At 47.1% G+C, this 19,591-nt stretch overlaps 1 pseudogene; it reads left to right on the top strand.

Moving 5' to 3' along the window:
• The window catches only part of LOC109873444 (mediator of RNA polymerase II transcription subunit 13-like), a 138,071-nt pseudogene that overhangs the window by 96,355 nt on the left and 22,125 nt on the right, over positions 1-19,591 (top strand).

Here is a 19,591-nt window from a genome sequence, read left to right as displayed (position 1 = left end):
CGAGTCTATAACAGTAGGGAGGCTATAACAGTAGCGAGGCTATAACAGTAGTGAGGCTATATACAGGCATCGGTTGGTCAGGCTGATTGAGGTAGTATGTACATGTAGCTATGGTTAAATTGACTATGCATGTATGATAAACAGAGAGTAGCAGTAGACACTCTTTACCTTTATGTTCTCTCTGGGAGTTTGCTTTGTGTATGTTTGTGTCTTTTTGCTCGAGGAGCACTTTCACTATAGATTGGGGGAGCCCCTTGTTCTCCACTGGTGTTGTGAGGGAAGGCAGGCTGTGTACAGGGATGCAGTGGGAGAGACCCAGAGGCCAGTCAGACCTCTAGAAGACCTGTTTAGGGAGATGGCCACTCTAAAAATTTAGTGGGTTAATGTGTGAATGTGAGAACTGACTTTGGGGAAGTCTGGCTAGAGGTGTTAATTAGTTGGAGGGAACCTAGAGGAGGGGTTCTCTAACTCTTTGGGGCTTGGGACTGCTGTTGTGATAGCAAATTCATCAGAGACCCCTCATAATCAGAACACACCTCTAGTGAGAGAAAAATAGCATACAAGGAGTTCTACTATGACTTTGGCAGTGCATGACTGGATGAACCAAGTCTCAGGAAGGAACATTTTAAAGGCCCATCTCTGAGCATTGGATCTTTTTTTTTTTTCCAGTTTTCAAGCACATTTCCTGCAATTCTACACACTTTGTCACAGGGCAGAGAATCTTTTTGGGTTGTTGCAGCTTTAAAGCTAATTCAAAATAATTGAAAAAGAATATGGATACCAATATACCAATATCCCTGTGAGCTTCCCAGGTCTGTTATCCTGTGTTTTATATATATTTCCACACTATGAGGTTGGAATAATACTGTGAAATTGTGAAAATTATGATAATGCCCTTTTAGGTAAGAGCTGTTTGAAATGTCTGCCTGTTTGGGTGGGACTGAGTTTTGGCCTTCTATGGTGACATCATTTTTAAAAAATAGACCAATAAGAAAAAGACTCTGCCAATAAAAGCACATTTTCAGTTTCCCCCTCCCCACAAACAACTCTGAGACGGTTCTTACTTGAGAAATTGGTATTTTCTAAGAAGCTATTTTTATTTATCTTTGACCATTTGAATTGAAAACAATCACAGTAAGGTACTTAATTGTTACCCAGATTTGATATTGAGATTTTAAAAAATGGCTGCATTGGACCTTATGAACATAAATTGTAGATAATAATATTACAGAGTGTTGTATTGAACCCTCTAAACCTATTCCACGGATCCCTTGGCCAAAATGGGTTTAATATGTTGTTGTTAGTAATATTCATGAAAACAAATGAAATGTAAAGAAAGAAAGAAGGAACTTTGAGAATCCCTGACCTAGAGTACTGGAGGTGACATTGGAAATTGAATTCCTGTGTGTGCAGCACAAATTCTACTGGCTATCGGCTTGGCTGCAGGAAGATGTTTGTGTGTGTGTGTGTGTTATTGTTTACCCACTCTGCATATTGTTTTTGCTGCGTCTTGCCGCTCTCTGCCGGCTGACAGTTAAGCAGCCCGGTTATATTATAATCCTGTGTAGTAGTGGGAAGGACAACAGCTACCTCCCTCCCTCAACATGCTGCCTGCTCCACAACCATAAGAGTAGCCTGTGGTTACCGTGCTGACAGACCACCAGCCAAATAACATCCCGGTGCCCCCTCTAGCCGAGTTGACCCTGAGTTGACCCCCCTCATCCCACTCCTCCCCCCACAGCCACTAGCCAGTGTCATAGCCTGACTTTAGATGTATTGCTCCTCGGCAGTGGTGTAAAGTACTTAAGTAAAAATACTTTAAAGTACTACTAAAGTCGTTTTTTGGAGTATCTGTACTTTATTTTACCATTTATATTTTTGGTAACTTTGACTTTTACTTCAATACATCCCTAAAGAAAATAATGTACTTTTTACTCCATACATTTTCCCTGACACCCAAAAGTAGTAGTTACATTTTGAATGCTTAGCAGGACAGGAAAATTGTCCAATTCACGCTCTTATAGACAAAATCCCTGGTCAACCCTACTGCCTCTGATCTGACAGACTAACTAAACACAAATACTTCATTTGTAAATGATGTCTGAGCGTTTGAGTATGCCCCTGACTATTTATAAATAATGGTTTGCTTAATATAAGGAATTTGAAATGATTTATACTTTTACTTTTGATACTTAAGAATATTTTAGCAATTACATTTACTTTTGTTACTTAAGTATATTTAAAACTAAAGACTTGTAGTATTTTACTGAGTGACTTTCACTTTTACTTGAGTCATTTTCTGTTAAGGTATCTTTACTTTTACTCAAGTATGACACTTGGGTACTTTTTTCACCACTTCTCCTCGGTCCCCTTACAGTGAAACATGAGGTAACTTAGTAGCTGCCTCTCCCTGGGCCTAAACTGGGGACCGTGTGTGTGCTTGAGTGTTGACAGCAGAGCTGGTGGTGGTATGCACTGGGCCAGGGTCAGCAGTAACAGGCAGGCTGGTTAGCAGGGGAGCTTGACTGGTCATGACGCGACACACACGATGGTCACAGAGGTGCCAGGCCAGGTGTCTGACAGGCCAGGTGTCTGACAGGCCAGGTGTCTGACAGGCCAGGTGTCTGACAGGCCAGGTGTCTGACAGGCCAGGTGTCTGACAGGCCAGGTGTCTGACAGGGCAGCCTAGAGAACTTTGGGGGCCTACGGGCTGGGGACCACCACAACACATTCCACATTTTAAACCCAACCAGAAACAGGTCTCCTTCCAACCTGGGTCATGTTCATTAGGGCACACACGCTTCACTCAGTTTTCTCCCCAATAAACACAGCCTTTGGGGAATGCTCTTTTCTAGTGGGTGTGAGCTAGACAAGATGCATGGTTTTGGTTGTGGTTAGGAGGCCAATAGAGTGCAGAATAATAACATCAGTTTAAGATGTTTGTTAGAGTAGCATCGGCATAACATGAGGAGTTTATTATATTTGAGAGGAATTAATTTGTTTATTTTACAATGGCAAGAAAAAGTATGTGAACCCTTTGGAATTACCTGAATTTCTGCATAAATTAGTCATACAATATCACAACAATAGACACACACAGTGTGCTTAAAATAATAACACACAAATGATTGTATTTTTCTTGTATATTTTTATACATATATATTTTGATACATAATTGAAACATTCACAGTGTAGGTTGGGAAAAGTATGTGAACCCCTAGGCTAATGACTTCTCCAAAAGCTAATTGGAGTCAGGACTCAACTAACCTGGAGTCCAATCAATGAGATGAGATTAGAGATGTTAACATCTCACCTGGTTTTTCCACAGAGCTACTTGCAAAATATTCTGCGGACAGATTAAACTAAAGTTGAGTTGATTGGAAGGAACACACAGCACTATGTCTGGAGAGGTACAGGCACAGCACAACAACATCAAAACCTCATCCCAACTGTAAAGTATGGTGGAGGGAGCATCATGGTTTGGGGCTGCTTTGCTGCCTCAGGGCCTGGACAGCCCGTTATCATCAACAGAAAAAGGACTTCCCAAGTTTATCAAGACAGTTTGCAGGAGAATGTTAGGCTGTCTGTCCACCAATTGAAGCTCAACAGAAGTTGGCTGATGAAACAGGACAACTACACACAACACAGAAGTAAATCAACATCAGAATGGCTTCAATAGAAGAAAATACCCCTCTGGAGTGGTCCAGTCAGAGTCCTGACCTCAACCCGATTGAGATGCTGTGGCATGATCTCGAGAGCGGTTCACATCAGACATCCCCAAAATATTACTGAACTGAAACAGTTTTGTAAAGAGGAGTGGTCCAAAATTCCTCCTGACCGTTGTGTAGGTGTGATCCGTAACTACAGGAAACGTTTGGTTGAGGTTATTGCTGCCAAAGGAGGGTCAACCAGTTATGAAATGCTTTTCCCACCCTGCACTGTGAATGTTTACATGGTGTGTTCAGTAAAGACATGAAAACGTATAATTGCCAGATTGGTCATTTGACTGGCTACATTGACTTTTAACACAAAACAAATGGGAAAGTAGGAAGTGAAAGATCTACAGTTTACTATATGTAATTGGGAATAAATGTAATGAATGTGTTTCATACTATTTGCTCAATATAAATCTGCGTTAAATATATTTTCAGTATAAATCAGCATTAAATATGAATTAAGTATAAATGTATAAATCTCATACACCTGATTTTGAGTCCTAATTTAAATGTTCTGTAGATCAGTTTGTTCTTGGTAATTGCTTGAAGTAGATCAGTGTTGCCTCTCAACACTGTTTATTGAGCTAATGAATGCACAACCTTAACACAGGTGAACGAATGGCATTATTGTTTGTCTTGCAGTGAGACATGTAAATGACATGCTTTCTCTTCCTCTGTTTCCTTCCAGGCATAAAGCCCTGAAACAGCGAGGTGGTTGTACCCCGGGCCAGCCCCAGTCAGCAGGCCAGCCCACCCACACCCAGCCACCCACCAAGCACAAGACTGGAGGTGACAAGCCAGAGAAGAGCGACAAGCAGACCAAAAGGCCACAGACACCCTTCCACCACCGCAGCGCCGCCTGCGATGACGTTACCATGGAGACGAAGGCGGCAGGCCAGAGGCTTGCCATGAGGGCCCAGCAGGAGGGGGGTCGCTTCCCTGGCCTCCACCCTACCGATGGTGTCACCAAGACCCCCCAGCGGCACGACGGAGGGGTGGGTAGTGCCGGTGGTTCCTCAGAGATGACAGGTTCCCCTCAGCCCCCTCCCCTCAGCCCCCACCCCTGTGAGCGCGACAGAGGAGAGGAGATGGGTGACGGCTCTTTAAAGAACCCCTCCACCCCCCACAGCCAACACTTCTACCAGCCACCCCCGGAGCCCTGCCTGGCGGAACAGAAGGGTGGCGTCGGGGACCACCATGGACTGGATGGCCTGGCACAGCACTTCCACCACCACCACACGGCCTACCCACCCGAGCCCCTGGAGCCCACTGTGTACGTAAGCTCTGCAGTCAACCTGGAGGAGGATGGCTCCCCAGCGCCATGGAGGTTCTTCAACCTGCCCAGGAGGAAAGAGGCCGCAATACCAACGCCAACGCTGCCTTGGGACAAGCTGAGGGACAGGGAGAGAGACGAGGCCTCGGGAGGACAGGAGGTGGTGTCTGTCACTGAGTGAGTGTCTATCCCTGTTCATTCATTCATTCTTATCTCCCCATTGATTTAACCATTCAACAGCCACTATTGCCCATAGAGGGTGCTAGAGGCCCCCAGCCATTTACTGACTCACTGTTCAGCCATCCAACCCTCCCTCCCTTCCCATCACCCCCTCTGGCACACAGACAGAAGGGACCCTTTTTGAGTACCTCCAACATTCTAGAAAATAAAAGTGATTGAAAGAGCAGTGATGCACAACCGGGCCTCCCCTCCCTCCCTCCCCGCCCCTGCCTTAGAATGTTCTCTGGTGGCGCTGAGCACACACAGCATGTTAATCTCTCGCTATGTGCCCTTTTGACATCATACATCACTAATGTGCATGGCCAGCACTGCAGCAGAGACTGGAGAGAGCTTATTGATCCCCCCCCAACACACACACACACACACAGGGCGCCAGAGATAGAGGGATAGAGGTAGGGTTATATAAATAAATGGATCCATCTGTCTACTCCCTCTCTATCATAACTCCTCTTTCCTTCCTCTCCACCCTGAACACATTAAGGAGGGTGGTATCTTCAAAGCCTTGATGTCAGAGCCGAGGTGTCGCTTCACTGAGAGAGGGAGATGATAGAAGTGGACTCGAGGGAGCAGAGAGAAAGGGATGTGGAGGGAGAGAGGGATGCAAAGAGTGACAGAGGCTGAGACGGACTAGGATCGGTGCGCCGGAGAGCAGGCAGGCAGGCTAGCTGTCCGGCAGGCCGAGCAGTGGCGGTCTTGGGAATTATCGGAGGGGTTATACAATTTCAGGGATGGATGCTGGACAGTGCCATAGGCAGGGCTATGGACAGCAGGGCTATTCTGGTGCGGAGAGCGGGCGGGAGTAATCCTGGTGGCCGGGAAGCAGCTCTAAATGCCTGCTAATCTCTGGCCGGGGCCACTGCGCACTGTCACCTCGCATCACAGCCTAGCCGGAGAGAGGGAGGGAGAGAGAGAGAGAGAGAAGGGACCTACATGAGCTGGGTCCCTCCCCCTCAGAGGGGCCCAGCAGTGCTCATTTAGTCTAGTAACATCGGAACAACAACATCAACAACTAGAACACAGGCCCATAGTCATAGGAAAGATTATTCACAGATTACGTTGAAAAAGAGACATGCATAGCAACAGATTAAAATGTCCTCATGCTCTACCTCCCCAAAATGTTGATAAATGATCTGCACAGCCATATAGGCCTAAACAAACAGTATAACTGCATCCCACTCTGTTATCAGTAAATTACTGTACTATGTGGCCCTGTTTATCATAATGAATATTCTGTCCCCTCACTGTGTCTCCTGTTCCCAGGCTGATGGCCACATCTATGCGGCCTCTGAAGGTGTCGGAGGAGCGTGTGCAGATATACATTCAGCGGAGGAACCAGTACCTGGCCGCCGCCATCACCGACGACGACCACGAGCCTGAGGTAGACCCGTACGCCTTCGAGGACGGGGACGTCAAGTTCTCCTTCTCCGACAAGAAGGACAAGACGGGTGGCGAACGCCAGCCCGGGAAGAAACACAAGGTAGGGCTAAATGTACAACTTGATCAACTGGGGGTGGCGGCAGGCAGGCAGGCTAGTGGTAAAGAGTAACTGAAAGGTTGCTGGTTTGAATTCCCGAGCCGACTAGGCACAAAAAAGCTATCCTGTAAGTCGCTTTGGATAAGAGCGCCTGCTAAGAGACTAAAATTGTACTTGTAAGGCAAATCCTTTCCTCCCCTCCCTGCTGACTCCCAACTTGCCACTGTTGTGATGCCCTTTAGGGTCAGGAAGTAGAATGAGTTCGGTTTAGGGTCACAAGATAAGGCGTCAGCAACCCTGCACTGTAAATGTGTCACTAGCTGTATTCTGCACTCGTTTCCACAAAATATACTGCTCAGGAAGCCAGCTCCAGCTCCCTTTGTTATCCCAGCAAAGAGATGCCAAAATAGTTGGACTCTGTAATTTCTCATTTTTGTTTAGTTTTGTATATTCTATCTGCCCCATCTCTCGCTCTACTAGCCTGTGGGCTCAGTCTCGCTCTACTAGCCTGTGGGCTCAGTCTCGCTCTACTAGCCTGTGGGCTCAGTCTCCCTCTACTAGCCTGTGGGCTCAGTCTCGCTCTACTAGCCTGTGGGCTCAGTCTCGCTCTACTAGCCTGTGGGCTCAGTCTCGCTCTACTAGCCTGTGGGCTCAGTCTCGCTCTACTAGCCTGTGGGCTCAGTCTCGCTCTACTAGCCTGTGGGCTCAGTCTCGCCTCTACTAGCCTGTGGGCTCAGTCTCGCTCTACTAGCCTGTGGGCTCAGTCTCGCTCTACTAGCCTGTGGGCTCAGTCTCGCTCTACTAGCCTGTGGGCTCAGTCTCGCTCTACTAGCCTGTGGGCTCAGTCTCGCTCTACTAGCCTGTGGGCTCAGTCTCGCTCTACTAGCCTGTGGGCTCAGTCTCGCTCTACTAGCCTGTGGGCTCAGTCTCGCTCTACTAGCCTGTGGGCTCAGTCTCGCTCTACTAGCCTGTGGGCTCAGTCTCGCTCTACTAGCCTGTGGGCTCAGTCCCGCTCTACTAGCCTGTGGGCTCAGTCTCGCTCTACTAGCCTGTGGGCTCAGTCCCGCTCTACTAGCCTGTGGGCTCAGTCTCGCTCTACTAGCCTGTGGGCTCAGTCTTGTCTTAATATTGTTTCTCTCTGTTTCTAAACCTGGACCACCTGTTAGCTGTGGAAACACCGTCAGCACTAGGGGAGGACAGGGGGGAGAGCGTGGGAATGCCTGGCAGTCAGCCTCCCTGGCCCTGCCTGCTTCCCTGCCTGTCTCCTGTGAGGATGCATGTCTGCAGCAGGCTGGCGTGGAGGAGGAGGGATGTGCGAGGCTGGCTGGGGCTTTAACAGGCCAATAAACCTGGCTCACTGAACCGCGCATTTTTAAAATAGCTTTTTTGTTTTATTTCACAAGGGCTGCTGAGATTTTTTTATTCTCCGTTGTGTGTGTGTAGTGGTGTGCTGTGTGTGTGTGTGTGGTATTGCACTGTGTGTGTGTGTGTGTGTGGTATTGTACTGTGTGTGTGTGTGTGTGTGGTATTGTACTGTGTGTGTGTGGTATTGTACTGTGTGTGTTTGTGTGTGTGTGTGGTATTGTACTGTGTGTGTGCGTGTGTTATTGTACTGTGTGTGTGTGGTATTGTACTGTGTGTGTGTGTGTGTGTGTGTGTGTGTGGTATTGTACTGTGTGTGTGTGTGTGGTATTGTACTGTGTGTGTGTGGTATTGTACTGTGTGTGTGTTATTGTACTGTGTGTGTGTGTGATATTGTACTGTGTGTGTGTGGTATTGTACTGTGTGTGTTATTGTACTGTGTGTGTGTGGTATTGTACTGTGTGTGTGTGTGTGTGTGTGTGTGTGTGTGTGTGTGTGTGTGTGTGTGTGTGTGTGTGTGTGTGTGTGTGTGTGTGTGTGTGTGTGTGTGTGTGGTATTGTACTGTGTGTGTGTGTGTGGTATTGTACTGTGTGTGTGTGTGTGTTATTGTACTGTGTGTGTGTGGTATTGTACTGTGTGTGTGTGGTATTGTACTGTGTGTGTTTGTGTGTGTGTGTGGTATTGTACTGTGTGTGTGCGTGTGTTATTGTACTGTGTGTGTGTGGTATTGTACTGTGTGTGTGTGTGTGTGTGTGTGTGTGGTATTGTACTGTGTGTGTGTGTGTGGTATTGTACTGTGTGTGTGTGGTATTGTACTGTGTGTGTGTTATTGTACTGTGTGTGTGTGTGTTATTGTACTGTGTGTGTGTGGTATTGTACTGTGTGTGTTATTGTACTGTGTGTGTGTGGTATTGTACTGTGTGTGTGTGTGTGTGTGTGTGTGTGTGTGTGTGTGTGTGTGTGTGTGTGTGTGGTATTGTACTGTGTGTGTGTGTGTGTGTGTTATTGTACTGTGTTTGTGTGGTATTGTACTGTGTGTGTGTGTGTGTGGTATTGTACTGTGTGTGTGTGTGTGGTATTTTACTGTGTGTGTGTGGTATTGTACTATGTGTGTGTTATTGTACTGTGTGTGTGTGGTATTGTACTGTGTGTGTGTGGTATTGTACTGTGTGTGTTATTGTACTGTGTGTGTGTGGTATTGTACTGTGTGTGTGTGTGTGTGTGTGTGTGTGTGTGTGTGTGTGTGTGTGTGTGTGTGTGTGTGTGTGTGTGTGTGTGTGTGTGTGTGTGTGTGTGTGTGTGTGTGTGTGTGTGTGGTATTGTACTGTGTGTGTGTGGTATTGTACTGTGTGTGTGTGGTATTGTACTGTGTGTGTGTGTGGTATTGTACTGTGTGTGTTATTGTACTGTGTGTGTGTGGTATTGTACTGTGTGTGTGTGTGTGTGTGTGTGTGTGTGTGGTATTGTACTGTGTGTGTGTGTTATTGTACTGTGTGTGTGTGTATTGTACTGTGTGTGTGTGTGGTATTGTACTGTGTGTGTGTGGTATTGTACTGTGTGTGTGTGGTATTGTACTGTGTGTGTGTGTTATTGTACTGTGTGCGGTTGCTGCTGCACTGCTTCTATATAGCAGGTCCCCCAGTGGCCACTATGTGCAGTGGAGCCACAGTCTGCTGTGCGCTCAGTGTGTGTGTGTGTGTTACTTCAGCTACCTCCTCCCCCCTGGGTCATGCTTCACACTCCATTGATGATACTGCAAAATGACAGCCTGTCTTTTGTGCACTTTTATGTGTGTGTGTGTTCATGAGTGGGTGCGGGCCACAGACTTTCTAGATAGTACTATTTGCCAAATGAGTTTATGTTCCCCACCCCCTGAGTTGTCTGTGTGTGTTCAGGAGGTTGGCATGCTGGCAAAGCTCCAAACGTTCTGTAGTTGAACCCCTAGAAACTCCTGCCAATGAAATAATATAGCACACTCACTTAGCAGAGGAGCTGGGCAAACAGCAGCAGAGAAAACAGGAAAGGCAAGTCACTGGTGCTACTGTGGGGCACAACACTGACTGCCATGTCACTAGTGCTTCCACGTTCGCATTATTTGGCGTCACAGAGTGGAGAGAGAGAGAGAGAGAGAGAGAGAGAGCATTCCCTCAGCCCCAACCCCTTGTGTTTGTTCATATTTGCTCGCACAGCGAGTGTCTGCCTGCCATGTGCACAGAGGCCCCATCATAAGAGCATACAGCCCTATCACAGAGAGATATTGACAAAGTGTAGTGGCATTAGGGCTCCCTCCCAGGCGGCCATGGCATTTCTCCCATACACTGGGAGCCTTGTCTGGAAATCTCATTAGTACAGAGTCGTTCGTTCCCCTCGTCTCTTTATTCTCTCTGCATTTTTTGAAGTGTGCCAAAAATAAACGTGCTCTCCACTGAGACTGAGAGCAGCCCAGCTCTCAGGGGCTGGAGGCACCTGTGTACTTTCTACAGTACTTTCTCTTATGTTATTTACTTTGTGTTTATTGTATTATTTTCTTTGCAGTTTCATATAGACTGTTGCCATATCTGCTATTGCCTTTTGTCCATTATCGATAACATTTTATTGTTTGATCAGCTGTATCCTATTGGTTTTGTTTCTTTGCATTTGTTTTGTGCACAATACTGATCTCTCTCTTTGTCTGTGTTTCTCTCTCTCTGTGTTTCTCTCTCTGTCTCTCTCCCTCTATCTGTATTTCTCTTTGTTTCTCTCTCTCTGTCTGTCTCTCTATCTGTATCTCTCTGTGTTTCTCTCTCTGTCTCTCTCCCTCTATCTGTATCTCTCTGTGTTTCTTTCTCTCTGTCTCTCTCCCTCTATCTGTATCTCTCTGTGTTTCTCTCTCTCTGTGTTTCTCTCTCTGTCGCTCTCCCTCTATCTGTATCTCTCTGTGTTTCTCTCTCTCTGTCTCTCTCCCTCTATCTGTATCTCTCTGTGTTTCTCTCTCTCTGTGTTTCTCTGTCGCTCTCCCTCTATCTGTATCTCTCTGTGTTTCTCTCTCTCTGTGTTTCTCTCTCTGTCTCTCTCCCTCTATCTGTATCTCTCTGTGTTTCTCTCTCTCTGTGTTTCTCTCTCTGTCTCTCTCCCTCTATCTGTATCTCTCTGTGTTTCTCTCTCTCTGTGTTTCTCTCTCTGTCTCTCTCCCTCTCTCTGTCTCTCTCCCTCTATCTGTTTCTCTCTGTGTTTCTCTCTCTCTGTCTCTCTCCCTCTATCTGTATCTCTCTGTGTTTCTATCTCTCTGTGTTTCTCTCTCTGTCGCTCTCCCTCTATCTGTATCTCTCTTTGTTTCTCTCTCTCTGTCTGTCTGTCTCTCTCTATCTCGCTTTGTTTCTCTCTCTGTCTGTCTCTCTCTCTATCTCTGTTTGTTTCTCTCTGTCTGTCTGTCTCTCTGTCTGTCTGTCTGTCTGTCTCTCTATCTCTTTGTTTCTGTCTCTCTGTGTTTCTCTCTGTCTCTGTCTCACTCTTTGTTTTTCTTTCTCTCTCTGTCTCTCTCTCTCTCTCTCTACCTCTCTTTGTTTCTCTCTCTCTGTCTCTCTCTCTATCTCTCTTTGTTTCTCTCTCTCTGTCTGTCTCTCTCTCTATCTCTCTTTGTTTCTCTCTCTGTCTGTCTGTCTGTCTCTCTATCTCTCTTTGTTTCTCTCTCTGTCTCTCTCTATCTCTCTTTGTTTCTCTTTCCGTCTGTCTCTCTCTATCTCTCTTTGTTTCTGTCTCTCTTTGTGTTTCTCTCTGTCTCTCTCTGTGTTTCTCTCTGTCTCTCTCTTTGTGTTTCTCTCTGTCTCTCTCTTTGTGTTTCTCTCTGTCTCTCTCTCTGTGTTTCTCTCTGTCTCTCTCTTTGTTTCTCTCTGTCTCTCTCTTTTTGTTTCTCTCTGTCTCTCTCTCTCTTTGTTTTTCTCTCTGTCTCTCTCTCTCTCTTTGTTTTTCTCTCTGTCTCTCTCTCTCTCTCTTTGTTTTTCTCTCTGTCTCTCTCTCTCTTTGTTTTTCTCTCTGTCTCTCTCTCTCTCTTTGTTTTTCTCTCTGTCTCTCTCTCTCTTTGTGTTTCTGTCTCTCTCTCTCTCTCTCTTTGTGTTTCTCTCTGTCTCTCTCTCTGTTTGTTTTTCTATCGCGCGCAGGGGGAGGATGGAGCAGCAGGTCCATCAGATGGTAAGGATCCTGTCTGTCTCTGCTGTACTGTGCAACTCTAGGCTCTGTTAGATGACAGGGACATGGCTGTCATTACCTGGGTCAATTACCTGAGTGACAGCAGTAGCAGCCTTTAGTTTGACTTACTGGGGGAGGACAGGTAATGTAATTACATGCACGAGCACAAAACACCACATCTGTCATTTTAGTCCCGTCCGAATCTGCCACTTCGGTAATTATTACTTGGTGGGAAGGTTATTATTCCAGCCCCAAGAACCTATTGTTTTTCTGCAAACTCCCAGGTCCTCTGATAAAGCCTGTGCAAATCCTCATCCCTGTGTTTTGAGGGAGTTGACAGAGTTGAACAGGTGCTGCACCCAGTTTGGGTAAGAACATGGAAACAAATAGATGCTTAAAACAAATTGCTGCACGTAGCCTACAGATGAACGGTCTGGTTTGGCACAACTTCCATAGTGCCCTTTTCTCTTGTGAAAGATTCAGCAGATTATATTGTGCAAATTCATGTATAAATTACAGTGCATGGTTCTATTACAGTGCATGGTTCTATTACAGTGCATGGTTCTATTACAGTGCATGGTTCTATTACAGTGCATGGTTCTATTACAGTGCATGGTTCTATTACAGTGCATGGTTCTATTACAGTGCATGGTTCTATTACAGTGCATGGTTCTATTACAGTGCATGGTTCTATTACAGTGCATGGTTCTATTACAGTGCATGGTTCTAATACAGTGCATGGTTCTATTACAGTGCATGGTTCTATTACAGTGCATGGTTCTAATACAGTGCATGGTTCTATTACAGTGCATGGTTCTAATACAGTGCATGGTTCTAATACAGTGCATGGTTCTATTACAGTGCATGGTTCTATTACAGTGCATGGTTCTATTACAGTGCATGGTTCTATTACAGTGCATGGTTCTATTACAGTGCATGGTTCTAATACAGTGCATGGTTCTATTACAGTGCATGGTTCTATTACAGTGCATGGTTCTAATTGATATTTAAACAAATTCGACGGAAAGCCAAACTATCTGTAGAGAAGTTGAGCACTAGTCCTGAGCTTATGGTAGCCTTGGATGATGGGGTGAAGCCATACTGTAGCTTACCACCTGTCTGTCATAGGCTTCTCTCAGCAACAGTAAATGCAATAAGTCAGTCTCAGCTAGAATAGTGTGGGGTATCCATAGCTCATACTGCATATCAATCTTAATGACCGTCTTATCTAGATCCCTCCGGCATGTAGGTGCATTACTACGTTTCATTGACTTGATTCAGAATTGATTTAGCAGGGTGTTAGAGCGTTCTCACATGTTTACTGTTGAATGCAGCCTCAGGAATAGGGCCACTTGTAAGACTGACAGCCTCTGATGTTGAGGGATACAGTATATGGGAGTTTTAGAGAGCCTGAGCTAGAGGTGCGTTATTTACCTAGCCCTGGTGTTTGTTGTTCCTCTACCCCCGTTCAGACGCAGCACGGGAAGCAGCAAACGCACGCACGGCGTCCACTAGCCTAATCCACGAGACCGACCTGGCCGTGTCCATCAACGACCTTGACAACCTCTTCAACTCTGATGAGGACGAGCTCACGGTCAGTATGGGGCCTGTGTGTGTGTGTGTGTGTGTGACGAGCATGAACCCGCGGTCAGTGGGACCTGCCAGCACTACAGCCTGGCCGCTGCACTAAACCACAATGAATATCCCATTAGCTACAGTACCGTTTGGCAAGTGTTTGTGTGTGCGTGCGCATCTTGTGTGTGTTGGTGAGTACCTCAACGGCTGTGGTTAACACGTCATCCTACAACACATTGCAGTGTAAAAGTATGTTTACACAGGCAGACCAATTCTGATCTGTTGTCCAATTATTGGCAAAAGATTTGATCTGATTGGTCAAAAGACCAATTAGTGGCAAAAATATACAAATTGGGTTGCCTGTGTAAACGCAGCCATAGTGGCTTAGATTCAGAAAATATTTTCCCAGCCCCAAAGATGGATATGGTGGCTTCCAAAGTGCTCTGTTCTGACTCTGGCCCCCACAGAACAGAGTAGTCACAGTCCAACCCCTTCTGTGCTCTGCTCTCTCTGGTGACTAGGTGGCTGGGTACCAATCGTGCAACAATACACTGAGGAGTGCAATGTCACCGCTGGGTTACAGCCTGCCAACAGGGTTCCCCAACCCATCATTGCAGGGGCTTTTTGTGTTTTTGTGAATAAACTTGTATGTGTTGAATCTTATTATTGCCATGTGTTATATTCAACAGCCTGGTTCCAGACGTGCGGTGAATGGAACAGATAATACATTTGGCACCAAGGAACCAAAGCCAGCCCCTCTGGACCCAGTCTCCTGCATCAGTAAGACTGCTTCTCACTGCTTTAGACAGAGCTATGGGTGTAAGGACTCACCATCCATGATATCAAAATCATAGTTTTAACCATGTTTTGAGGCTATACAGTGTTTGTAAAACATTGACATAAAACAAGCTTATATTTTGGGTTCTGATGGGGGTACGACAGTTGAATCCAGCTCATGAGGCATTTCTAAGTTATATTCAGTGTGTATATATCATTCATTTATACGTCCAAAAATGGATGTAGCAATCACAGATTGCTGCTTAAAAGGCCTAAGGATGATACAGTGAAAATGTGCTCGAGGCAACTCAAACCCATGCAGAAACTCATCATATAACACTTGGAAATCACACGCTGTTCATACTCATTCATTCACGAATGAAGCATGAAGCTTCTTCAGTCACTAGTCTCAGCACACGTTTGCATTCCAGGATCTTTATGTATCAGGCATCTCAGTAGGAGTGCCGATCTAATATCAGGTCCTCATGTTCATAATAATCTTATCAGTGGAGGCTGCTGAGGTGAGGATGGCTCATAATAATGGACATATGGAAACCATGTGTTTGATGTTGTTGATACTATTCCATTTATTCCGCTCCTGAATTTACAATGTGCCCGTCCTCCCCAATTAAGGTGCCACCAACCTCCTGTGAATCTTATTAATTATGATCCAAAAGGCAAAACTGATCCTAGATCAGCACTCCTACTCTGAGAAAGATGATACATACGGCCTCAAAAATATGTTGTTTACCTATGCTGCTCCCCCTTGTGGCGATAACAGTTGTACAACAGTCACTGGCTGGCTGAGTGGCCCTGCTCTACTCCAAACAGACAGCTCTGTGCCTTGGGGCAGGAACAAGTGCCTCATTATCTACCTCTCTATGTGACTAGTCTATAGCTTTGTATGTGAAACAAGGTGCTTGTTGCCTCAGCACTTAGACTGTTGAGCCTCGACTGCCTTTTGAGACTTCAGATCTTCAGTTGTTGTTGTCACTGAATGGGAACCTTGATTTATCTCTAGTTTCTCACGGCCTCTCTCTTCTGCCCCTCTCTCTATCTCTCTCCCCATCTCTCTCTTTCTCCATCTCGCTCTCGCTCCACTTACCGCCCGTCTCTCTCCTACAGGCTCGGCAGACCTGCACCAGATGTTCCCCACTCCCCCCAGCCTGGAGCAGCACATCATGGGCTACTCCCCCATGAACATGGGCAGTAAAGAATACGGCGGCATCGAGGCTGGACATGGCATGACCAACCTGGACGGTGCCTCGTCCCTTGGGGGACACTACAAGATTGAAGTGGAGGAGGGCTACTGCAGCCCCAAGCCACAGGAAATCAAGGTGGGTTTTTGGGCCCTAAATTGAAACTTGATCCCCTATTTGACCATGCTTAGGAGTCATGGATAATTGTGCTCGTGCATGATAATTCCTCTGCATGGCCTAACTGTCTTTGTCGTAACTGTGCAGTTTACATAAAGATGAATGTCAAATGAAAAAAGAAATCTAAGTCATATCAGTGTAGCAGCCATTGGACTAGTCGGTGTACATATCGTACATGGTCTCATCCTCCCTGGCTCTTCCCCTCAGGACTTCTCGTTTGTATACAAGCCGGAGCTGTGCCAGGCATTTGTGGGCTGCTCTATGTTTGCCCCCATGAAGACCCTGCCCAGCCAGTGTCTGCCCCCCATCAAGCTGCCAGAGGAGTGCATCTACAGGCCCAGCTGGACAACAGTGGGCAAATTGGAAATGCTCAACCACCCCCATGTGCCTTCCATGGCCTACCTCAACAAAGACAGGTAAACACCTGCCATTGCATTGGTGTGTGGCTGTGCATTTTAATTGTCTGATATAGTAAATCAAATCAATCAATCTCTATATGAACCACTCATGACCAGGGATATGAGTTTTTCCTGACTGCTAGGGCAAGCTGACTGTCTCAGGACACTCTCCTCCTGAAGCCTGTGGAACCAATGGATATTTTTCCAGCTGCTCCGATGGTTCTTTACAATTCGTAATGCTTATCTGTGCTGAGGTGTAATTTAGACTTACAGGATATAGGCATACAAACACACACACTGGCTGGCACGCATGTGTATGCATGCGTGTGGACACACACACACACACACACACACACACACACACACACACACACACACACACACACACACACACACACATACACATACACATTCAGGGCTTATCCCTCTACCCTCTGAGGAGCCTGTTCTATTCCTCATGCATGGCTGATTAATGCAGAGGAGAGGAGTGTAGAGAGGATGGTGATTGATAAAGAGGAGAGGAGAGGAGAGGAGAGGAGAGGAGAGGAGAGGAGAGGAGAGGAGAGGAGAGGAGAGGAGAGGAGAGGAGAGGAGAGGAGAGGAGAGGAGAGGAGAGAGCATGGTGATTGATGCAGAGGAGAGGAGAGGAGAGGAGAGGAGAGGAGAGGAGAGGAGAGGAGAGGAGAGGAGAGGAGAGAGCATGGTTGATTGATACAGAGGAGAGGACAGGAGAGGAGAGGTAGAGGGTGGTATAGAGGGCGGTGTAGAGTGGTATAGAGGGCGGTGTAGAGTGGTATAGAGGGCGGTGTAGAGTGGTATAGAGGCAGTGGTAGAGTGGGTATAGAGGGCAGTGTAGAGTGGTATAGAGGGCGGTGTAGAGTGGTATAGAGGGCAGTGATAGAGTGGTATAGAGTGGTATAGAGGGCAGTGTAGAGTGGTATAGAGGGCGGTGTAGAGTGGTATAGAGGGCGGTGTAGAGTGGTATAGAGGGCGGTGTATAGAGGGTGGTGTAGAGTGGTATAGAGGGCAGTGTAGAGTGGTATAGAGGGCGGGTTAGAGTGGTATAGAGGGCAGTGTAGAGTGGTATAGAGTGGTATAGAGGCAGTGTAGAGTGGTAGAGAGGGCAGTGTAGAGTGGTATAGAGGGCGGTGTAGAGTGTATAGGGCGGTGTAGAGTGGTATAGAGGGCGGTGGTATAGAGGGTGGTGTATAGTGGTAGTAAGAGGGCGGTTGTAGAGTGGTATAGAGGCGGTGTAGAGTGGTATAGAGGGTGGTGTAGAGTTGGTATAGAGGGCGGTGTAGAGTGGTATAGATGGCAGTGTAGAGTGGTATAGAGGGCGGTGTTAGAAGTGGTATAGAGGGCAGTGTTAGAGTGGTATAGAGTGGTATAGAGGGCAGTGTAGATGGTATAGAGGGCGTGTAGAGTGGTATAGAGGGCGGTGTAGGAGTGGTATAGAGGTCAGTGTAGAGTGGTATAGAGGGCAGTGTAGATTGGTTAGAGGGCAGTGTAGAGTGGTATAGAGGGCGGTGTAGAGTGGTATAGAGGGCGGTGTAGAGTGGTATAGAGGGCAGTGTAGAGTGGTATAGAGGGCGGTGTAGAGGGTATAGAGGGGGTGTATAGAGGGTGGTGTAGAGTGGTATAGAGGGCAGTGTAGAGTGGTATAGAGGGCGGTGTAGAGTGGTATAGAGGGCGGTGTAGAGTGGTATAGAGGGCGGTGTAGATTGGTATAGAGGGCGGTGTAGAGTGGTATAGAGGGCGGTGTAGAGTGGTATAGAGGGCGGTGTAGAGTGGTATAGAGGGCGGTGTAGAGTGGTATAGAGGGCGGTGTAGAGTGGTATAGAGGGCAGTGTAGAGTGGTATAGAGGGCGGTGTAGAGTGGTATAGAGGGCAGTGTAGAGTGGTATAGAGGGCGGGTGTGGAGTGGTATAGAGGGCGGTGTAGAGTGGTATAGAGGGCGGTGTAGAGTGGTATAGAGGGCGGTGTAGAGTGCATAGAGGGCGGTGTAGAGTGGTATAGAGGAGGGCGGTGTAGAGTGGTATAGAGGGCTGTGTAGAGTGGTATAGAGGGCGGTTTAGAGTGGTATAGAGGGCGGTGTATAGAGGGTGGTGTAGAGTGGTATAGAGGGCGGTGTAGAGTGGTATAGAGGGCAGTGTAGAGTGGTATATAGGGCGGTGTAGAGTGGTATAGAGGGCGGTGTAGAGTGGTATAGAGGGGCGGTGTAGAGTGGTATAGAGGGCGGTGTATAGAGGGTGGTGTAGAGTGGTATAGAGGGGCGTGTAGAGTGGTATAGAGGGCAGTGTAGAGTGGTATATAGGGCGGTGTAGAGTGGTATAGAGGGGCGGTGGTAGAGTGGTATAGAGGGCAGTGTAGAGTGGTATAGAGGGCGGTGTAGAGTGGTATAGAGGGCGGTGTAGAGTGGTATATAGGGCGGTGTAGAGTGGTATAGAGGGTGGTGTAGAGTGGCATAGAGGGTGGTGTAGAGTGGTATAGAGGGCAGTGGTAGAGTGGTATAGAGGGCGGTGTAGAGTGGTATAGAGGGCGGTGTAGAGTGGTATAGAGGGCGGTGTAGAGTGGTATAGAGGGCGGTGTAGAGTGGTATAGAGGGCGGTGTAGAGTGGTATAGAGGGCCGTGTAGAGTGGTATAGAGGGCGGTGTAGAGTGGTATAGAGTAGAGGTCGACCGATTCATCGGAATGGCCGATTAATTAGGGCCTTATTTCAAGTTTTTATAACAATCGGAAATCTGTAATTTTCAGTAGCCGTGAAGTGCTTTGAAAGGCTGGTCATGTGGCTCACATCAACAGCATCATCCCGGATACCCTAGATCCACTCCAATTCGCGTACTGCCCGAACAGATCCACAAATGATGAAATCACACTCCACACTGCCCTTTCCCAGCTAGACATAGCCCACACGCATCCATCCCGGAAGCCAGCCGCACCAATGTGTCAGAGGAAACACTGTGCACCTGGCGACTTTGGTTAGCGTGCACTGCGCCCGGCCCGCCACAGGAGTCACTGGTGTACGTTGAGACAAGGATATATCCCTACCGGCCAAACCCTCCCTAACCCAGACGACGCTAGGCCAATTGTGCATCGCCCCACAGACCTCCCGGTCACAGCTGGCTGCGACAGAGCCTGGGCGCGAACCCAGAGTCTCTGGTGGCACAGCTAGTACTGCGATGCAGTGCGTTAGACCATTGCGCCACCTGGGAGGCCTAAGAACCACATTTTTTA

The sequence above is a fragment of the Oncorhynchus kisutch genome, linkage group LG28, assembly GCF_002021735.2.
Source record: "Oncorhynchus kisutch isolate 150728-3 linkage group LG28, Okis_V2, whole genome shotgun sequence".
NCBI classification, from domain to species: domain Eukaryota; kingdom Metazoa; phylum Chordata; class Actinopteri; order Salmoniformes; family Salmonidae; genus Oncorhynchus; species Oncorhynchus kisutch.
The sequence above is the reverse complement of the archived record's forward strand: the minus strand, read 5'-3'. Positions and strand labels throughout refer to the sequence as shown.